The 21,412-nt window shown below is 39.7% G+C and overlaps 1 long non-coding RNA gene across 2 annotated transcripts in view; it reads right to left on the bottom strand.

The window, feature by feature from the left end:
- Positions 1–20,683, bottom strand: part of LOC123385064 — a 31,622-nt gene extending 10,939 nt beyond the window's left edge. For both annotated transcript variants that reach the window (XR_006597080.1, XR_006597081.1), the window contains exons 1-2: positions 20,574–20,683; positions 13,531–13,680 (exon numbers count right to left, since the gene is read on the bottom strand). This is a non-coding gene — a long non-coding RNA (uncharacterized LOC123385064). The remainder of the gene's footprint in view (positions 1–13,530; positions 13,681–20,573) is intronic.
- Positions 20,684–21,412: the final 729 nt, after the last annotated feature.

Raw genomic sequence — 21,412 nt, 5'->3', positions numbered from 1 at the left:
TGAACTCTTCCAGGCCAGCTGACTACTTCCTACTAGCATGAAATTGGATCCTTTTAGCTAAGGTCAGGATAATAGATCCAAATTGACACTACTCTTTTGTAGCCACTATAACTCCAAACAAGATTTTCACTTTCTCTTATTCCAACCCTCCCCCATCTCCCAATTTATCCATTCTACATATGTTTATTGAGCACTGACTATATGCCAGGGGCCATATTCTAGACACTGGGGAAAGATACAATGGTGTCTTCTCCAGGGAAAACAGGAGCTTGATCTCACAGAACTCATATTCTAGAATCAGGTCCAGATCAATATGAGTCTCCTCTTTGTCTTGTATGATTCTTTTTGCTAAGCTTTCATCCATATTCTTCTGGCTACTCATTCTTGTTTCATCCCAGGGCATCAATTAAATTCCACTTTTATACTTGGTTACCTTTCATCTACAGAAAAACACTAAATCAGACAAGAGACAATAATGGTGAAGTACAGCATCTAAAGGGTATTATGGTGTTTTCATAGCAGGTAGGATCAATATTCTTTTATAACTATAAAGGTTAAGGAATCTAACCATTTGGATGCATATTTTTTGCTCTCTGTATTTAAAACTCATTCTTACTTTCTACTGGTAATGAACATCTGTTGTTGCTATCAGCATTCATTTATTCTCTTGTTAAATGTTAGGTGACATTTATTCTCTATTCCTACATTGTGTGTATGAAAGTTTTCAGAGTAACAATCTTAACTCCTCTACCCCCTAGCTGCTCTCCCTTTGCCCCAACTGGGGAAGAGTGACTTATTCGATAGGTGAGTTTTGGTGCAGTGGCTGAGCCCTATTTCCTCTTCTGATGTTACCTATCAGTATGCAGAGAACATTCTGGGCTTCTTCATGCCATAAATCTGATAGGGACAGGCCCCTGTGGGAGCCTACATGTCCGTGATGGGGCCGATTCATTTAGTTCAGGAATTAGCAAGCCCTCTTGGTTAATAGACCTAAACTCATATAATAAAGGTAACCTTTTTGTGCCTATCTGGCTCCTGGGTTTTTCAGCTGGTTCCAATGGTGGGGCATTGAGCCTCCTCAAACCCCAACAGTAAGCATACATTTCCCCTGTAAAGATCTACCTTGTCCAACTCATTTTGGATTAAGTGAAACTGATTCCACGCATGACACCACAGTTACTTTTACTGGCTATGATAATTAGCTTAAGGATGAGTGTATGACTCCCAATCAATTCCAATGAGCCACAGTGATGTCTTCCACACTGAGGCACTCTTGATCTTATCTGCTGGACCTAAAGAGGGTGTAAGGGTTAGAACCAGTGTAGCCATTCTGTTCCAACATGAAGCTCAGAGATGGAGAAAAACAGTCCTGATGACATTTGTTGAGCTCAGGATTCAGCCATGGCTGAAGCTAAATATCCCTTTAGACTTTTCATCCTAAGTGAAACAATAAATTCCCTTTTTGCTTAAGCTAGTTCAGACTCAGTTTTATGCTACTTGCAATGGTAAATGAGCCACACTTTATTTTATTTTCACATTGTTAGTTCTGATTGATTTTAGAAGCTCACAGATCAACTTCTATAACTCACTTTAGATCCCAGGAGCTAGAGATGACTTTAGAAAGTATTAATTTACTACAGGGAGAGTAGTTAGGTTATAATGTCACAATATTAATTATTTTAGGCACTTTTCATTACTTATTTCCTTTGTCTATTTATTTTTTGGAAACATAATTTGACGTGGTACTTGATTCTAGTAAGTCTTTAATCAAAAACTTTCATCATGCAAACAGCTTATATTTTCCTTCTGATTAACTGGAGAAGAACGAATCTTGTTCTTAAACTTATAATTATCAAATAAATATCTTCAAGGAAACAGACTCTTTTGGGAAAGTTACTTTAGTTACTTGTCAAGATAAAAGACTAGAAATTTTTTTGCTGGGAATTCTAGTGGAGGTAAAATATAACCAGAAGGGGGCTGAGATGTGGATGAGCAATAAGAAGGGAGAAAAGCCTTCTGGTAATTGGGAAGGAAGTTAGCAGAGGAAGAGTGAGCCATATTCATAGCTGCTGAGGTGCAGATGTACACAAAAACTTGTGTTCTCCCTTCCATTTTGTACAATTTGTACAACACCAAAAACCAAATAATCCAATTAAAAATGGCAGAAGATATGAATAGACATTTTTCTAAAGAAGACATACAGATGGCTAACAGATATGATGCCCAACATCACTTATCATCAGGGAAATGCAAATCAAAACCACAGTGAGATATCACCTCACACCTATCAGAACTGCTAAAATAAAAAACACAAGAAACAACAAGTGTTGGTGAGGATGTGGAGAAAGGGGAACACTCATGCACTATTGATGGGAATGCAAACTGGTGCAGCCACTGTGGAAAACAGTATAGATATTCCTCAAAAAGTTAAAAATAGAATTACCATATAGTCCAGTAATCATACTATTGGAATACAAAAACACTAATTTGAAGGGATATGTGCACCCCTATGTTCATTGCAGCATTATTTATAATAGCCAAACTATGGAAGCAGCTTGTGTCATTGATAGAGGGAATGGATAAGGAAGAAGTGACATATATAAATAATATGGAATATTACTGAATCATAAAAAGATGGATCTGGATGGTATAATGCTAAGTGAAATAAGTCTGTAAGACAAAGAAAAATATCACATGATTTCACTCATATGTGGAATTTAAGAAACAAAACAAGCAAATTAAACAAAGAGACAAACCAAAAAATTAGACTCTTAACTATAGAGAACAAACTGGTGGTTGCAAGAGGGGAAGTGGATAGGGGGATGGGTGAAATAGGTGAAGAGGATAAGAATAGATCTACTGTGATGAGTAATGAGTAATTTATAGAATTATTGAATCATTATATTATATATCTGAAAGTAATATAACACTGTTAATTATGCTTGAACTAAAAAAGAAGAAAAAAATGGTCTGATTTCTGGACACCTTTTCTCTCTTCCACCTGTATATGCTCCTAGTGGTTAGTAGAGATTTCAGCTCAAAACATCTTGGGTCCCACACTCACTGAATGAAATAAACTTGCTGTTGATTGTTTTGTGAAAGAAAAATAAACTTCTATGGTATTTGGCCAGTATACATTTACAGATATATTTGACACAGTGCGAAATTGATGATACTCAAAGTATGGATGCCAGACAAAGAGCATCAGCATCATTGGGGCTTGTTAGAAATGTATATTCTGGGACACCTGGGTGCCTCAGTCAGTCAAGCATCTGACTCTTGATCTCAGCAGATTGAGCCCTGCATCAGGCTCTGTGCTGACAGTGTGGAGCCTGCTTGGGATTCTCTCTCTGTCCCTCCCTTGCTTGTGCTCTCTCAAAATAAATAAATAAACTTTAAAAAAAAAAAAAAGAAATGCAAATTCCCTAGACCTACTGAATCAGAAACTCAGATCCAGAAATCTGTTTTCACAAGCTCTCCAGGTGATTCTAATGCATATTTAAGTTTGAAGGCCATTGCCTTCTTTATCAACTTCACTGCCACTCTAACTGATCAGCAGACATGAGTTGTTTTTCTCCTCAACGTTGCCTTTTCTTGTTCAAACCCTCAAAGTATCCCTCAAAGTTTCTTAAATTGCTGGCTTTAATTAGGAATGGTGGCAAAAAGTTAAGAATAATGTTAGAAAACCTGGTGCAGTTGTGAAGATGTTTGGTGAGTTTGAATTTCCTTTGAATTTTGAGAAAGAAACATCTTTGCTTAGAAACAACTTTCATACATTCTGAATATTTTCATTACAAAAGATTTTTTTAGATTTTTTTAAAGTTCATTTGAGATAGTGGGGGAGGGACAGAGAGAGGGAGAGAGAGAGAGAATCCCCAGCAGGCTCAGCACTGTCAGCATGGAGCCCTATGTGGGGCTTGAACTCAGGAACTGTGAGATCATAACCTGAGTTGAGGTCGGATGCTTCACCTATGGAGACACCCACGCGCCCCTGAATATTTTTATTTTTAGAAGAGTATATATCTTCAAACAGGGGTCACAAGCTAAATGCCTATCAGGTAATCTTATCAAAGGAAGAAGTCTGAGTACAGGGCAGCAGCCAGTATTCAGCTACAGCTGATTGTTGAGAATGTGGGCCCAGTGTTTTCAGGTCTAAATATTTTTAAAGACAACTGGAATATTGGATTTCCATGTCAAACCTTCTGGCTTATACATGTTAGCTTACATTTAAAAAAAAAAAAAAAAAGAAAGAAAAAAGAAAAAAGCCCAAACCCCAAAACCTTTGTGTGGTCAAACATGCCTAAGTGTTGGATGTGGCCCCTAGGCTACCAGTTTTATAACCTTTGTCTGGAGGAACCAGGGAACCAGTCAGGCTGGCTGATCTTGTCTTAGTCATTAGGAGGCAAAATAACTTTTACATAAATGATGAGCTTCAGGGGAGGGAGGAATAAGAGCTCTACAAAGTAGTTGCCAAGGTAACATCTTGCTGATCAGAAAGGGACGGCAATTGAGTTTTATGTAGACGCAGTGGGAGAATGAAACATAATCTTTCTCTGTATTCTTTCTGTTTAAGATCAGTGAGCAAATGGATGTGGATGCAATGCGGCTGCCTGAGATTAGCAGGAAGCAATTCTTTTCCCATTTGGAGAGACCCCAGTGAGACCTGATCACCAACCAGCAACATATGGAAGTCACACCATTAAATCTTCCAATTTGCTAGCAGCAAATCAATGGAATCTGATAGCTGCTGCCCTAAGCTAGCATCCTGGGAACTGTGGACAAGCTATTTGATACCTGAACTTCAGTGAAGGAAAGTTAAAGCTTTTTCTTAAAGCAGGGGGGGAAAGAGATTATATTAAGCAATGAGAGAAGAGAATTGAAGTTTTATGAGAGTTGGTTGTTTTAAATTTATATTTACTTAAATGTGTTGGCAAACTGTTGGTAATTAGTATTTTGTTGTATACTTTAACAAATTAATAAGAAATTCCTGTATACTTTATTTCCTTGAATTGAAGTTTAACTTTTTTTTTTAAATTATGAAAATAGGGCCTGTCAAACATAGGCATTCTCTTCTCTCTGGGCAAGATCATACTTTGGTATATTTTCAGCACAATGAGATGGAAATTTTAGAACACCAAGAGACAGATACTTGCCTGGAGTTTTATTTTGCCTTTAATCCTTATCAAATAACCAGATATTACCTGTACTGTCTTGGCATGCTGCCTGAAGGTGGGCTTCTTTGATTGTGTAAAGAGTTCTGGGCCATGGGGGTGAACTTGCTTACTTTGTGACAGAGAAATAATAGGATGTTGTGTGGCAGTCAAGCCTCTTTTTCACGTAGCCAATTTTGGACCTTTTTTTGGGAGAGATCCAACTCATGCATTTTTTGTAACTACATAAACTCTTGGACATTTGGAGTTCTCCAAATATTGGTTGTAACTTTTTGTAATTTTGTAACTTTTTGTAATATTGGTTGTAATTTTTTGTAACTACATAGACTCTTGGACATTTGGAGTTCTCCAAATATTGGTTGTCATCTATGGTATATTGTTTTTGTTATGATGATATTGCCATCAATATCCTAGCAAGTCATTTTTGTTTACGCCTAATATAGTTTTTTTGAAGGATAAATTCTTGCATAAGAAAATGAAGGGTCAAAGTATATATGTATTTAAGATTTCAATGGTTATTACCTAATTGCCCTATACTGAGATTATAATAATTTATACTTCCATCCATAGTTTATGAACCTAGTTTCCTTGATACTTCTGTCACATAAGGGTTATAAAAATAAATATTCTAAGTATTCACAGTCTTAGCCTAAGACACCTTGGGAGAATCTAGACAGCAGCTATGCACAGCTATTTGTCCAGTGAAAACTACATGGATCTCAGGCATATAGGATAACCTACAAAGAGGCAACTTGCACATGCAAATCTGTAAAGGAAGACAAAGTCTGAAGGCCATCTGGAGACAATTTATTGAGTGCTCAGCACAATGTCGTGGGCACAGGTGATGATTCGAGGTGCCTGGGTAAATGTGTGGTGGTGGTGGGGGGGGGGGAGTCAGGGCTAGGTCTGAGGTGGGATTAGTAAGAGTAATGTATATGTGGGCAACTCAAGGCTAGAGCTCTCATGGTAGGGTTTCTTTACATTTGTACTCAAGGACATCCATTTTGCCTCACTGCTTCTTGCTGGTGCATGGAGGGCATTTAGTTACCTGCAGATCCCTTTTGCTGCCAATGCCTTTCCAGGCTAGTGGAGTGCTTGCACTCAGCTTTCCCTCACTTAGAGCCCCAGGCTGGCCTAAACCCTCTGTAAAAGCTAAATAGTAAAGCCACAATCCGGGTTACCCAATTTTCCCCTTTGGTATTTATAAAAAGCAACACTTAAAAACCTTGAAATTTACCTAACCAACAACAAAAGCCATTGCTTTGTTAATTCCTTCCTGGAGATGGTTCTTTCTTCTCAAATAGGCCAATTTTCAGACTGGAAATCACCCCAAATCCTCAAATAGCCTGATGTTTTTCATGTGTGATTCCAGCAAATTGCTGTTTGCCTGATGCCTTGGTGGGGACTCACTTAAGAGCTAGATTTGTTACTGTATTTATTGACATTTTAACATGACGTTTTCAGCTGCTTAAATAATTATAATATTTATCAGAAAAAAGAAATCAAAGTAATAAAAGGTACCTCAAATTATTCATATCTCAACATTACAAGTCTTAATTTCCCGCCTGAAGCATGGTGAATGACTCATTTTTAAAGTCATCTCTAGCTACTGGGAGTCTATGGTGATGTATATAGATGGTGTGTAGGTTGGAAAAATCAATGAATATCACATATGGTCAAGACAGGCAGTGTAATTATAGAATAATGAGGTCAGTAAAAACATCAGACTTCAGACATCCACATTGTAATAGAAAATGAGGACTAGCAAGAGGGAAGTATCTTGCTTAAAATCTTGCAGGAGCAAATCCCCCACATGTAAGATCTGCTCATACCCACCCATTGCTCTTTTTGCCCTCACAGAAGGCCTGACTAGGCCAGGAGATAGCTTCGCAGGAGCAGAGGACCATGAACTGGGCTTTGGGGGATGGGCTCTCTGGTTTTACCCTGGCTATACGCACTGAGAGAGGCCTGGGACAGCTATTGTTATTCTTGGTGGCCTAGCACTAGGTTAGCCAACCTGCAGATAGAGTGGGAAGCCCCTATAAATTGAATAAACAGAGAATGCTTACTTGATAAAAAATTACTTATTTCTTCTGATAGAAAGGGCTATTATTAGAGTCACTCCTTAAGGGCTCATTAGTGTAAAAATCCATTCTAATAGTTTAACTATTCCTTTTAACTGGGAAGGATAGTGCACAAATAGGAAAATAAACATGTAAGTGTTATATCCTCCCTTCCTCTGGATCTGGTCTCATAAACCCATGTGCATTTTTATGCCTCTAAGTCTTTGCTTATATTATTCTCCTGACTTGGAGAGATCTTCTCAGACTGGATAAATTTTATGATTTTCCAAGAGTCAGATCAAATATCATTTCTTTCTATGATTTTCTTGATCCTTCCTCCCAAGAAGAACAACACCACATATACGCCTGCACAATTTGTTTGTAATCAACATAAACCTCCTCATTCTATAAAGAGTTTGAGAAATCTTACCAACATACCTACAGAAGGATAAAGGAGGATTTGGGATCAAGGGGAAATAAGGGCAGCAAAACAAATGCCTACCACCTGCTCTCGTATGGTTGGTAGAGGAGGACTACACATTTGCTCCTAAGCTTCCAGCAGCTACAGCAAAAATGGAGACACAATGAATTATAAGACTCTGCTGTATCCATAAGACAAAAACAAATGAGCTGTTCTGAGGAGGCTCTTCCTGAATCTGAGATGTGAGAAAAACTCCATACGGACCTTGGAAAATGAACACAGGGATGTCGGGGAGGAATCTCTCAACATTCCTACATTGGATACTTATTTAATTTCATTCAGCAGTTTTTAAAATGTTGCTTGATCTAGGCAGATGAGGAGACACCAACGTATAGTTGGGTAAAAGCAGTTCTACTGAGGTATGAAAACAAGGCCATGGATTGTGTTAAGTTTTTTATAGATTTAAAAAAAAATTGAATTATGTTTCTGTGTACATGAAGGTAAAATTTAGGATATCTAAAGTAATAGATGGGCTGTTTGTCTTTTAGGTAAACCTCCATAAATTATTTATTGTAAGTTTATTTGATAAGGATTATATGACTGTGAATTCAAGGTTGCATTTTTTTTTTCCCTAGCAAGAACCAAGGATGCAGATAACCTGAAGCCAATTGAGGACAGATCTGTATGGTTTGTCAATCAATCTGCCAGAATGTACCTGTATTATAGCACTTATCACTTTGTTTTATAGACATCTGTGTCCCTGGAATAACTGCATACTCTCCAAGGGCAGGAACTATTTCTTTTTTGTCTTTGCATCCCTAGCCCCTAGCATAATGCCTGAAACATAGCATTCGTATAATAGATTTTGTTGAATTGAATAAATCTCAAAGCTTCCCATTATCATCCAGTGCTAATTGATAAAGAAAGAGCCCTGAGGAGACAAAGGAGGGAAACATAGGATAGCTAAGCTCTGAGGAAGGGAAAAGGCAAAGAGACAGGGAAGGGTGGGAACTTGGAGTGCAGTTTGAGAAAGCAAGTCTAGGTGAGAGGTTCCAGTGAAGAGTGGTGAGTGGGGCATCAGCTGATTAAATGAGGGGGACCAGAAGGGATTCTGAAAGAGGAGTTGGGGTGGGAGGTAGTAAATGTTTATTGTTTCATTACATTTTGAGATAATTTGTTATATAATAGCAATAGGTAACTAATACAAGGGCAGATCCATCATTTCCAATACGGGCAGCAACTGTGTACTGGTAAACTGTGGATAGAACCATACTCACCCCTTTGCTCCTCCAGCTATAGGGGCCATGGCAACTTCCTGCAGTTGCTGACCTCTAGATAATGCCTCCCTTCCCTTAGCCAGCATTTGCAACACCTTTGTCACAATTTTCCTATATTAAATCTCTTCTCTCTTAAATATCTGAATGGGGGCTGATACATCCACATAACTATTTTTCCTGAGAAAGACATAAAGGGGAGCATCACATTATTCTAAATGCAGTCATGTTTTTTTAGATGTTAAAAAATGTGATGCAACTTTTGGTTTCTTTTTTTAAAAAGCAAATAGAGGTCTGCTTCTCTGCAGGTCCTGGTTTCTGGGAAGGTCAACTTCAAAAAGTAGAGTCATCTGTACCTCGTTCCTGGGTGTAGCTGGTATATATCCCTGCCCTACAGGAAGCAAAGGCAATGCATGAGGGATTGTGAAGGACACACAGTGGCTTCTTCATTTTCATGTGAGAGTCCATGGAAGTGAATCGCTGTATGCTCCCTGTAACTAGGATAAAATAACATGGTGCGTGTATGAGGGCAAACTCTTAACTCAGCAGGTGAACAACCATATCGACTCCATTTCCCTTGGAGACAGTCAAACTAGAAAGAAACCTGCATATCAGGCCAGAGAAGCCCTTGATGAGGCTCAAAAGAGAGGTGGCAAACTCATAACTACACAGCAAAAGCCAAGTCAGAGAAAGCAAAAGCTGTAGCTTGAGAACAAAGGGAGAAAAAAGGCTAGTGAAAGAAGCCATATCTAGCCACCCACAGGACACCCAGTGAAGAAAATGAGCTACACTTCTGCCAGTGGAAGGCTTGAGGGGAGGAGACATTCAGGAAAACCACAGGTGCAGAAAATTAGATAGTTTATCTGAAATAGGAAAAATACACTGAAGTGTGCTTTTGATATATGGCTGAAAGTGAGGACAAAGGCAAAACACCAACATATACTTAGCATTGGAAGAATGCCTTTTATCCAAAGATCTTAAAGCAGTTTGAGTCTATTAACTGACTTGTGAGACAGTTAAATTGTTACTTTTGTTTTTATGTGACACTTTATTCTAAAATTTGCTAATTATTTTACAACCCAAGTACATTGGTTGTACCCCAAACGCTCAGATACATTCGGTGCGGCCATTCCTGTTGGACACATGTGGAAACTGACTCTCAAAGAAGTTGGGTAATGTACTGAGGATCAGGGGAGGGCAGAAGATCAGAAATGAATGTTTAAAGACTGAATAAGGAATGGGGAACTCAGTGGAGACAACTCAGTTGTTTTCTTATTTTTTTTTAAAGTTTATTTATTGAGAGAGAGAGAGACAGACAGAGACAGAGACAGAGAGAATGTGAGTGGGGGAGGGGCAGAGAGAGAGAGAGAGAGAGAGAGAGAGAGAGAGAGAGATAGAGAGAGAGAGAGAGAGAAAGAGAATCCCAAACAGGCTCTGTGCTGTCAGCATGGAGCCTGACATGGGGCTCCATTTTACAAACCATGAGATCCTGATCTGAGCTGAAACCAAGACTTGGATGCTTGACTGATTGAGCCACCCAGGTACCCCAACTCAGCTTTTTCAATGGCTAGTTCTTCAGGGCATCTGTGTTGGGCAGAATAATGGTCCCCCAAATGTTCATGTTCTAACCCCTGGAAACTGTGAATAAGTTACCATATGTGGCAAGAGAGACTTTGCAGATGATTAAGGATCTTGAGATGGCAAGATTACCCTTATTTTCTGGATGGGGCCAATATAATCATAAAGGTCTTTGTAAAGGAAAGAGAAAGGCTGAAGAGTCAAAGAAGAAGATGTGATAATGGAAGCAGAGAGTGGAATGATGGGAGGCCATAAGCCAAGAGCGAGAAGCACTTTCTCCCTTAGAGTCTCCTGACAGCCCACTTTAGACTTCTTTCAGAACTGTAAGATAATACCTTTGTGTTGTTTTAAGCCTTTAAGTTTGTGGTCATTTGTTACAGCAGCAATGGGAGACTAATACAGCGTCTTTGAGGAATGGAGATCTGGATGATTCCCTGACACTACAGATCTGAAATTTCATTTTCTGAGTTATGAATAACACAAAGAAGTTTTTTTGGGGCAGGAATTTCTTGGATATTTATTCACAACAATAACAGATTTAATGAATTGAAGGAAAAGAATAATGGCAGTAATCACAGTAATAGTAATGGGTAATAGTTACTGAGGCTTAATATGTGCCACATTCTGGATCAGGCTCTTGATGTGTCTTCTCTTTTGCTTCTTATAACAGCTCTAGGAGCTAATAATTATCCTCATTTTACAGTGGAGGAAGCTGAGTCTCTGAAAGCCATGCAGTTAGGGAGAGAGCTGACATTACACACCAGTTTATCTGACTCCTAACCACTACTTGAAATGGCCGTTTTAGAGACATCCTGATTTATCAAAGGGAAAGAGTGAGTCACATGTGGAGGCAGGTTATGACAGAAGGTTGACGACAGGCTTCTTTCAGGCATTGAGGAAGTGTGATGACTCTGCCTCAACCAAGGGGGAGGTTAGGGACTCCTCTTTTCCCTCTGCCGTTCTAGCCAACCACGTTACAACATACCCATCATCAGAAGGTGAAACTTTTCCCCCACTTTTTTCTAGCCAAGAGTGATACCCTCTATTGAAATCAAGCAAGCACACTGCATAATGAATGTCTTTCCCACTAGAAGCAACTACAAGCAGGCAGAAGCTCTGGGGCTTCAGGTTACGTGAGTGGTAGGGGGGCTTCAGTGAGTGGGATCTGGAGGATTTGAGATGAGACAACCACAGTCTTTTTAAAATGTTTATTTATTTTGAGAGAGACAGAGAGAGAGAGAGAGAGAGAAGAGGAGAGGAGAGGTTTAGAGCATGAGCAGGGGAGGGGCAGAGACAGAGAGGGAGAAAGAGAACCCTAAGCAGGCTCCATGCTGTCAGCATAGAGCGTGACATGGGGCTTGAACCCACAAAACAGTGAGACCACGACCTGGGCCAAAACCAAGAGCCAGACACCCAACTGACAGAGCCACCCAGGCACCCTGAGAGGACCACAGTCTTAATGAGATGTTGCTGGAACTAGCATAACCAAGTTTGGTATCAGTTAGAACTGAAATAATTCAAAATGTTATAGGCACTATTGTAAAACAGACATTTATAATAATCCCTGATTCATACGGTAGTTGTGTGAATTGACTTAATAAATGTAAAGTGCTCTGAACAGTGCTATAAAAAAGTGTAACTGTTACTTTGCTGCACCCAGCACTGCAACTACTCCTGCGGCTATGATTATCACCATTGCATCCATTACTACTCCGCCGTTGCCCCCACTTCTGCTCTGTTACCACCACCACCACCACTGCTACCGTCACTACTACAGTATCACTCCTACTATTGCTGTTACTATCACCACCACTGCTACCATTACTATTAAATCGTTGCTCTTACTACTGCTTTATTACTGCAATTACCACTGCCATGATTACTACTATACCACTGCTACTGCCACCACTATGATTACTACTCTTCTGTTGCTATTATTACTATCACAGTTACTCTTACTACTATTACTATTGACTACCTCTGATACCATCACTATTATTTCGAATACTCCCATTATTGCTATTACTACTACTGTTACTACAACAATTATAATCACTACCACTACCTTTATAATAAATATGCAACATGGACATATGTACCTTCAAAAAGGCATGGCTAGAGCAAATCTTCAAGTCATTCGGGGTTTTCCTGGCAATACTTCCTCATCTGGTTCTTTTCTTTGGGTTATTGCCATCCTTTGGTTATTGTCAGGCTTGGACAAAGTGGCTGTCATTGCCCTGAGCTCTCTGAGGTAGCAACTCTGCTTGCTTCACTAATCCTTGTCAGTGACAAATACTCCTCAAATCCATTCCCAATGGCCCTTTGAAGTGGACAAACAACTCCACAGCCATGAAATATCATGTTTTATATAGAAGGCACTGTGTCAAATGTCATCAGTAGCTCAGCCATGGGGCTGCTGATCTCAGACTAATTCAGATAGTTTGGGGATAGTAATAAGAACTAACATTTATCTAGTGCTTTTCAGGTCTTATCAAGTGCTTTTCGAGGCACTAAACACAGATTGACTTATTTAACCATCCACTAATCTTTATGAGGTGGTTCCTATTATTAACCACATTTTACAAATGAGAACGCTGAGGCTTAGAGAAATTAAGACACTTGTTCAAGATAACACAGTAAGTGGGAGAGTTGGGATTTGAACTCAGGCAGTCTGATTCCATGGAAGATGCTGCTAGCCACCACAAACCAACACACTGGCTTCACAGTACACAACATTCTAGTCAAAGGAGATCAAGGCCTAGTAGTTGCTTAATAAATGCTAGACCAGCAAATAAATGATCAAGGCCATAGTAGTTGCTTAATAAATGCTAGACCAGCAAATAAATGAATTAACAATGAGTGGAAGAATGAGAATAACCTAACCTGTTGTTTGTGTGAGTAAAGAGAGGAGGCAGCATTTTGAGTGTTCTAAGCCAAAGGGACAACTCAGCTATTAGTAAAACAGATTGGCAAGAGAGTTACGGAGGTCAAGAAGAAACTGATGAGGAGGGGCATAAACATACCTGCTTTCCTGGAGATCTACTGAATTTGTCACTAGGTTTTCACACTGTGAGGATTTTCCTGGGCTTCCTGGGTCTACTGGTGGCTGGGCAAGAGGAAGCTTGAGTGGTGGGAGGCAGGAGGACTTCTGGACGCTTGACTGGTCCTTGGACCTGCATGGAATGATGCATGATGTGGTTCCATCCCCCACAACAAATCAGCACCTTTCTCTGATGTGGAGAATGATTTGTTTGCTTTTCTTATGTATAAAAATTGTAGGCCATAGAATTTTAATCCTGAAAAACTCCTTAAAGCTCAACCCCATTCATTTTACTGATTAGGAAAGTGAGTTACAAGGGGTCATGTAACTTGACAAGGCCACAAAACTAGCGAGGGGCAAATTGCCCTGATTTTCCAGGCGCTAACCACACCTTTAATTATGGTTTGTTAGTCTGCCCCAATCTGGTGACAGTCCCTTTTGTCAACTTAAATGCCTTGGTGTTTCAGAAAAAGGGTTGGCTTGAACCAGGGCCACAGGCATACTTTGCCTTTCATAATACTGGATACAACAAATATCTAATTAGCTAATTAATCTACACTGCATTCCCTCGATACAAGGTCATACAACTTTCATCTTTAAGATGGACAAACTAAGGTAGCTTGCATTTTCCTTCATTTAATATTTAAAACCTCTTTATAAGAGGAAGTGGCCCCAAAGAATTCTATTTGCACTTATATTAATATCATTTAATTAAAAACATTTTTCAGCATTATAACAAATAGAACTACCTTAGCTATAATATATGCTCTTTTAGCAGTGAAATTTTGCCTCTTTACATAGTTAACAAATGTGAGCATCATAAGATTGTAATAAATTATTTAGAGGGTATTTACTTTTAATTATTATTTTCTCAATAAATTCTAAAATTCAATTCCAAAGAAACTAAGATGACTTAGTTACATACAAATGTTTCACACTGGACTCATTTTGGCTTTCTGGAAGTGACTATGTTACTTTACTAAAAATTTCTTTTGCTTTTAATAAGGGAGAAAGCACTGTGTCATTTAATCGCTCACTCTTTCCTGCCTAGCATGTTAACTTCTTCATAATTATACTTTACCATAGTTCCTCCTCCTGAATAGAAAATATCAACTCTTCTCTCCAAATCTTCACTGTAATTATTACTCCTATCTGACATAAAACAGTGATTAAAGTAACTCATGTCTGGAGCCAATTTGATATATGACAATAAAAATTTCTTGTCAAATTCCAATGCGATCTGGGTGATTTAGGTATATAAATCATCTATTACTTATTTTTCCTACTTTGATAATTCAGCACTACTTGTCTTGGGGTTTTCCTTAGCTTGAAGGGGAAAAAAAATGCCATTTTGTTCTTACTGTCACCAAACATTTTTAAGTGACCATTCTGTACAAGTCATATAAGATTCTATAGTATTATAATCCAGGTAAGCAATCTACTTCTAATAGCTTTGAATTGTGGATGGGCACACACATTTTTGTTGTGGCTTATACAACATTTTTGTGATGGCTTACAATTTAACCTGATCCCAAGACTTTGTCTATTCCCTTTCTCTTATATTTCTCTCTTCCATTATTCTACTATTTGATTCTTATGGGATTGATAGGAATTAGCACAGAAAATGGAACTCAAGTGTCTGGTTTGAGGCCCCTTTCTTTCTTCATGGAGTTCATAGCAGAGAAAAAGGTAGCTCCAGGATTCCTTTTCTTTGTGACCTCAATAAGGGGCCACTATTATTTTTCCATTTCATAGATGGAGATATGAAGACAGAATCAGCTTGGGGACATGCTTCAGGTTGCACAGTGAATCAAGGCTGCAGTCAGTCAAGAGGAGCAAAACATAGGAATGAAAGTTGATTAAATAAATAACCTCATTGCCTCATACACATACAGCTTTAGCTGAAAATGCTAATAAAACTCAAGGAGGGTTTAAGTAAAGTTGTGCATGACAGAGCATTAGTAGGAACTTAAGGACATTTAGGAGTTGCTTCCAAGCTTGTGAAGCCATGATTATGGAGGAAGTTGCAATTCCTTCCTACAAAATGTCTCTTGGTACTGTTTTCAGACAGTTGGTCTAAGCCAGCATGGCAATTCTTATTTTGTTATGTTTCCCAAAACCCCTTTTGGTGTTTTATCTACTGGAGCGTTCATTTGAGACAAACAGCTTATGTACTCTTTCTGGCCAAGCAGAAACTAGAATGAATGAGAACATTGCCTAAGAAAATCTGTCCTCCTGATTTCCCACATGAAACCGGCTGGAGAGTCACTGTTCCCGTGACAGGGCCTTGTGCAGGCTCCACCAATACTTGTCAACTGCCTGGCCTGTCATGGGGATGGTGGCAGCTGTTGCTTCCACTTCTTCAAAATAAAAACTGAGAATAAGTATATTTAAAAAGTGTGTCCCTCCTAGTTCATCTTCCCAGCTGTTTTCCTTGTGGAATGAGATTAGTGGTGTAAGTGAGATATTTTCTGAACTTCACTGAAATCCAGACTTGCCTAGTCAGTGGCTTCACCTATTTATTTTTATTTACCTATATTTTTATTTATACATTTTTCTTATTTTTTTGAACATTTACTATATGCTAAGGACTATGCAAAAAGCTTTATATTGTTTCTTAGTCAATTCAGGTTGCTATAACAAGATACCATAGACTGGGTGGCTTAAATAGAAGTTTATTTTTCATGGTTCTGGAAGCTGGGAGGTTCAAGATCAGGGTGTCAGCAGAGTCTGTGTCTGGTGAGGATCCTCTTCCTGTATCCTCACATGACAGAGAGAGCGAGTTCTAGTCTCTTTCTCTTCTTATAAGTGTCCTCATAACTTTAAAAGGTAATATCATCATGGGGGTTCCACTGTCATGACCTCATCTAAACTTAATTACCTCCCAAAGGCCCCAGATCCTAATGTCACCACACTGGGAATTAGGATTTCAACATTTGGATTCTTTTGAGACACAAACATGCAGTCCATAACACATGTACTATTTTATCTCAGACAGCCCTACAAAGTGGGTGTTATTACCCACAGATGACAATACTAGATTTAAGCGACTTGCAGAGGTAACTCAGCTGGGTGGCATACTCAGGTCTGGCTGACTCCAGGTCCTATGTTCCTAGTCAGGATGCTCCATGCCCCCGGCAAGGGGACTTTACTTAATAGTCTATAGCCTTGTAGAGTTGAACCTCTTCAGTGGTCTTTGCAGATGCACCTTGAAAATGAGTTCTTAAAGGGCCATTGGCACTTACAGTTTTTGTATACTTCCTAGAGACTGGTGGTAATGACGTAGGCTTTCTGTCGTAACAAAAGAATAAGGTCTCACACATATGGTGGCAATACTAAAAGTGCAAGAGAAAGTGTTCATTTTCCATATGCCTCTTCACATCAGAGATATGAATAATAAGATATAAAATAGGAACCTTAAATAATAATGAGTTTTTTGGAAAGAATATTTTTTTCTCTTAGGATGTCTCCAATTCTGGGCCTCAGGCTCACATTTACGGAAATTTCACAATGATGGGTATCAGTTGATGCTTTCGGTTATAAGAAACTGAAAACAACTCTGACTCTAAAGCAAATAAGGGCAGTGGTGGTTGGGAGGTCATGTTTGGAAAATGAACAAGAATGAGAGAGTCAAGAAACAAGAGAATCTGGTCATGCCTCTGTGTGGTCAAACTGCTGCTGTGAGTACATTTAACCAACCCTTTATCTTTGCTTCATTTGCTCAAAATTCAAGTGAGTGAAAGCATCTGACAGGCTGAGCCTTGATTGTGTGCCAGCACTGCCTACTAAGGAATGGGGAGAGAAAGGATTGAGTCTCTGTAGCTTCCTCTGTGGGAGCCTGTGGGAACCCTCTAAGCCTATGCTCAAGGAGGTAGATATTCCTTAAAGCCAGGAAAGGGGTAGGTTGGATGCTAGACTGCCATTAAAAAAACCCCACAAAAAACATTAAGAAGTCAAAGAAGACAAATGACTACAATGGAAAAAAAAATCCGATGGCCAGTCCAGTGTATTTTTTCAGTACTGTTTTTTAAAAATATCAATTAGTATTCCTAACAGTGTTCTGAATCTATAGCCCTCCCTTTTGTTCTTTCTTAAACACACACTTTTTAGGTTAGCAATTGCCTTAATATTGCCAACATTTTATACTGAGCCTATACAGTCACTGCTAACGTGTATAGTGAGAATTGGATTCAGAAGATTGATGTCCTCTTCAGGCTGCAGACCATCTGATTACTGGATCTCCTCTGGGCAATGAAGCTGCCTCCTTTTTCTCCTCTCTCGACCGTCAAGCTTGCACCACAGTAATAATATTTAATAAGAACAGCAGTAAAACTATGTCATTGCTTCTCTGATGGTCAGAGTGAACGCAGCTCCAAATAAAACAGGAGTGATTGTCATACAGATAATACAGTTGTTTTAGTTCTTTCACCTTGAGAAAGGATGAGGTAGCCTGAATGTTGATTGATGCTTGTCTCTCACAGCCTACTGGAATAATACATTGGGTGTTTGGGTGAAATTGTGAGGTGCACTTGATCATGTATTAAACATTCGTGAGCTATTTGCTGCTGCACATTCTGAGTGGATCTTGAAAAACAACCCTGAACTAGTAAGTTCAGGATAAAGGAAATAAAGCCTTTGTATTTTTTCCTGTTCTACCTGAATCAGGTGACTCTTTCTGAGGCTATCTAACCACTTTGTCACATTTATCTGCCTTTTTCACATGTCATCCCAGAATAAATAATGTAGAATATATTATACAGGGGAACCTCATTTAAAAGAAACTTCTATGTATAGAAATCTGGATTTATGAAACAGAAAAATTGTGGTGAGGTTATTTACATTAGCAAATAACTTTCTTTTTGGTTTTACAAAAGGATTCACATTAGGATTCTTTAAATATCAAAATCTCATACTAGATTAAGATTGTGACTGAAACCCTCTCTCAGAAATACGTCTATTAGGAAAACAAGCCATGTTTTATGTCATCTAATTTTATAACTGAAGAACTGGGAATAATACAGGAAAAAAGCCATAGAAACTTTTTGTAGCTCTAGAGAGAATCCAGGATACCTGATTTTCATTTCCTTACTCTTCTAGAAAGAGAATAGCTTCCATGGAAATAAAAACTGGGACCTTTTTTTTTTTTCCAAAAGGCTGGAAGATTCTTGCATTAAGTCATGACATTATCATAAGGTCATTCTACTATTAATGGTGACATTTTCAAACTATGTTGGGAATAACTCATTGATGGTTTGGATTTTCTGGTTTGGAAAAAAGAATTTTAGAAAGTATGATTTCTAAAAATAAAATACATGCCAAGGAAATACTGTCTTAAGATACCATAGTTTGTTATTCAGGGAAAGACATTTCACTGTAATCTTTCTGAACCTTAGTTCCCTTACCAACAAGATAAAAATTTTAAAAATTGAGATATATCTGACATATAACATTACATTAGTTTTCGGTGCACTACATAATGATTTGATATTTGTATATATTGTGAAGTGATCACCACAATAAATCTACTTAACATCCAAAATGAAGGTTTTGAACTAGATAATATGAGGTTTTTTATAGCCTCCAAATTTGCTACTTAGTTCTTTATAAGAGTAACATAAATCCTGATTCCAAGATTCTATCCCCTTTCCTTTGCTTAATTCATATTCTACGTTAAATCACTGATCTATTCTACACTTCATCTTCTAATCTTATAAACATACTTAGTTGGTGTTTTTAAAGTCTGTGTCCAGATTTACAGCTCGTTAGAGGTCTGAAGAACTGCAAAAGAATGTTAGGTGTACCCAGATACTTACTGTTCTTCTATTTTAATGAGGAAAAAAATCTTAGATTCTTACACAGCAAAGGTGCAAAAAAAAAAAAAAAAAAAAAAATTAAGGGAGGAAATCTGAAAGAGCCAATGGGCAGAAATTCCCCTCTGGTAAGGATCTTGCAGCTGTGGTGGTTCATCATTATCATGAATAAGCCCTGAGTCTGGTGTGTTAAAGTAAGATCACCTGGTTATGTGGGACAATGAAACATGGACATGGAAGCAACAGCCCTCAGAGAATTGCTGCTTGTCAAAGCCAATTGATGGTCAGTTCTGAATCCTTTAGATCAATTTCAGTCAAGCAATGATCAATACAGGATTTTCCACACAGCCTTGAGCAATGACTCCTTATGCTAACCACCTAGACTTTGGCCGAACTTCACAGGTTAAGGGCACAGTCCTCCACAAGACCGCAGCCACCACTCAGTCTCAGGGCTTCCCAAGCCATGCTGATTTCTGACCAATTGGCTACAAATTTGGGACTTTGCTAGAATGACTCAGAACTCAGGAAAGTGGCACACTTACAATTAAAATCATAACGTGGCAAACGAAGAGACTCAAAAGCATGAGGTGTCCTTTCCTGGTAGAGTTAAGACGCATCAATCTCAGCTCCTCGATGCGTAACATAAAGATACTGTCTCTGTAGTTTCTACTGGGGCTTCATTAAATATGCATGAAAGACACTTCTATTACTCTGGAAAATCCAAGGATTTAGAGGCTGCCTTCCAGGAACTCAGGACAAAGGCCATCCAAATTTTTGTCGTTAGAACACCTTGCTTTTGTCTGTCATGTAGTCTTTGTAAGGAGTACAAGTTGCTAATTCTATCTCGGACAGGGGCTTGAGGAATGGGTGAGGTCATTAATTGGGTTAGACACCGAGTAGCAGACTGGTTCACAGCACTAGGCTGTTTGCCGTTGCTGCAACCTCAGAGTTCAGCAGAAGTCGATTCGGAGCCCCAGGAACCCCGCTCACAGACCCTGCCTCCTGACCTCCTGCAGGGCTAAACATCTAGGGCCGCACATGCGCAGTTCACTGCCCCACGGCGCCTCAGGCGGTCCCGCCCCTGCTCTTCCGGTGGGCCAGAGCACAATGCCCAAACCTAAACGAGTCCCTGTGGTGAACCCTGGCAGCACTGACTGCGACAGGGGTGCGAGGTGCGCGGCCGAGTGGGGAGGTGTCCGTCAGGACTGGGATTTACCTGAAAAGTGGCATGAACCACAACCCACGTCAATTCATCTAGAGGAAGTGGCCTCTGGCAACTGGGTGTTTCTCATCCCAGGACGCACGGATAGCCCCGCACAACTCCTGAGATCTCGCGAGATCGACCTGCCTCTGGGGAGAGTAGGAGGTAGTGTCCTGGGACTGCTTGCTCTCGACCTCCTAGACTACCCCGACGGTAATGGTATCGTAACCCAACCAATTTCTGCCTCAGTATCTGGACTCGGCCTTCTGTCCCTTTCCGCACCTAGTTTTAGCCACGAGGTGAACGCCCCAAAGGCTTCAGCCATGTCCTGCTTCCCTTCCTGGGACACCTCGCATTTTACCCCCCTAGACAAGGCTTGGGAGCATCCCCCATGGTGTTTGCAAGGGAACATTTCCCTAATCAAGGGGCTTGGGTGAAGAGGCCAGCTGCCCTACTGCAGAGTCCTGGGACTGGGCTGAGTCAGAGCAATGTTCTGAGGCTGTGCTTCGTGGAAAGGCCCCAAGGGCAACTTCTGGGCCCCTGGCTGCTGCCAGGCCCTGCCAGGAGGGATAACGGGCCCCTAGGGTGATGGAGTGGTGTGTTTTGGTTGCTGCGGCCTGGTACCCTGGCAGACTTCAGATTGGCACCACAGGAGCCCGTGCTCAGATTTCTCTGTTAAACTGCTTGGCTTTATCCTGGTTCCACCAGTTGCTGGCTGATGATCATGGGCAAGTTGCTTAACTTTTTGAAGCTTCAATTTCTTTGTCAGTAAGGTGATAGTTTACCATGATGAACTGTTAATGCCTATAAGGTGTTGAGCATAGTACCGAGCTCGGAGAAACTCAGGGTTTGTC

The sequence above is a fragment of the Felis catus genome, chromosome B1 (assembly GCF_018350175.1).
Source record: "Felis catus isolate Fca126 chromosome B1, F.catus_Fca126_mat1.0, whole genome shotgun sequence".
Classification (NCBI taxonomy): Eukaryota; Metazoa; Chordata; class Mammalia; order Carnivora; family Felidae; genus Felis; species Felis catus.
The sequence above is the reverse complement of the archived record's forward strand: the minus strand, read 5'-3'. Positions and strand labels throughout refer to the sequence as shown.